Here is a 1814-nt window from a genome sequence, read left to right as displayed (position 1 = left end):
ATCGCACCCTCCCGGTGCCTCGGCCCGTTCCCCGGGCCGCTCCTCGCCGCCGCGGCCGAGGCAGGACCCGAGCCGCGAGCCCAGCCCGGCGGAGGCCGCGGCGTTGGCCCGGGCCAGGTCGCGGAGCTCGCGGGGCAGGCCCGGGGCCCGGCTGGCCCGGCAGCAGGTCGAGGACTCTAGGCGGGCCCTTGCCGGGCAATGAAGCTCCTCGCCCTTCGCAGCTCATTTGACGTCCTTCCCCGAGCAGAACAGGCGGGGTATTTTTTACTCAGGGGTTCGTTTTGCTTTATTTCAGCGCGAAATGCCTTTGCTGAGCATGAAGGAAGGCAAAGGAAAGGTAATTCACCTGCAACGGAGTATTCTGCTCTGGAGGCAAAGTTTGGTCCTAAATCTGCTGCCTGAGGAGTGGACCCTGCAATTTGTGTCCTGGGGGATCAACTGTCTCCCCACAGAGAGCAGTGAAGTGGGGAATTCAGCCACAACCTTTATTTCTGGAAGGACTTGGTTGCCATGGGGCCACTTGAAAAGCCACACACACAAATGTGCCTGTGCTGAGGCGGGATCAGGTCCTTGGAAACCATCCGGAGAATAACAGGCAGGAACACAGCTGGTGTGTGAGAGTGCACAGGGAACTTTCATCACTTTCAGATGCTGCTCTGTGTCTATCTTTAAAAATCAGTAAATTTTCTGATTAAAAATAAAACCCTACACGTCATGACTCCAGCAATGTGGGCTGGCCTGTTGTGGTATTTATTTTTAAAGAGAACAATATAGCAGCTGAGTTATTGTGACACCTCCTGCATGTTGTGCAGTAGCTTTTTCACTTCAGCATCTCCATATTAGTGGAAACTGTGACAGCTTCATGCCAAGGATTATTAATAGTGCAGGCAGGCTTTGCGTCCCGACAGAATAAAGGTTGGAAAACAGGGCAGACAGTCTTCCCCCAGCGGGCTGGCCTGCTGGTCCCCCATTTTGCATGTAGAGAAACTGAGCCGCCCCGGCTCAGGCTCTGTTCAATGGCAGAGAGATGCAGTTTGTAGTCAGTGTGTGCAGGAGACCAGACCAGGTCACTGTTGTCCTCTTCCCCCATCCTGGAGCAGGCACGGGTGCCCTGCTCACACTGCCCTGCACTGCCATCCCTCCCCTTGCAGCAGCTTGCAGTTGCTCCATTCCAAGGGGGAAATGAAATGCTCCTTTATTGGCTTTTCTGTTGGCTACAAAATGTTCCATTTTATCTTTTTTTTTTTTTTCCCCTCCTCACATTCTTCCAGGAAACACTCTGATTTATGGTATAATCTTGGCAAATCCCAATCCAGGGGAACACAAACTCGCTTGTGCCTGGTAAATGACTTTTTAATGGGCCTATTTCCAGCCAGGAATGCATCTGCATCTGAAGAAGGGGGAATTCTAGCCTTGCCCAGGCAGTAGCCTATGTGTGTCAGTGGGGGTCAATACAGTCTGGCTGGAAAGCAGGAGCAACTTCCTGCTTGGAGCTGGTGCAGGACCAGACCTCTCCTGTGCCTCCATACTGGTCTCCTGTCCACAGAGGGAAGATCTTGCCATTGTTCCCACTTCCTGTGAGATGGCAGGTTTAGGGACATCCTTACTCATCTGGCTGGAGCCTGGTTACCCAAGGACCAGGAGTTTATATTTTGCATTGCTAATGGAGCAATAAGCTGTCCCAGCCCCTGGTCCCAGACGGAAGGATTTGTACAGGGATGTCCTAATGGAACCAGAGAAACTTCCTATTAGTTCCTAAAAGAAGCAGTCTAACAAAGCTGCCAAAAATAAATCTGTATAATGAAGAGCCTTTG

At 52.2% G+C, this 1814-nt stretch overlaps 1 long non-coding RNA gene across 1 annotated transcript; it reads left to right on the top strand.

The window, feature by feature from the left end:
* Positions 1-18: 18 nt before the first annotated feature.
* On the top strand, positions 19-727 carry LOC113940969. Its single transcript, XR_003525576.1, has 2 exons — positions 19-337; positions 453-727. It is a non-coding gene; the product is annotated as an uncharacterized LOC113940969 (long non-coding RNA).
* The last annotated feature ends 1087 nt before the right edge of the window (positions 728-1814 follow it).

Source organism: Corapipo altera, unplaced genomic scaffold (assembly GCF_003945725.1).
Source record: "Corapipo altera isolate COAL_440 unplaced genomic scaffold, ASM394572v1 59122, whole genome shotgun sequence".
Classification (NCBI taxonomy): domain Eukaryota; kingdom Metazoa; phylum Chordata; class Aves; order Passeriformes; family Pipridae; genus Corapipo; species Corapipo altera.
This window is presented reverse-complemented; position numbering and strand designations above follow the sequence as displayed.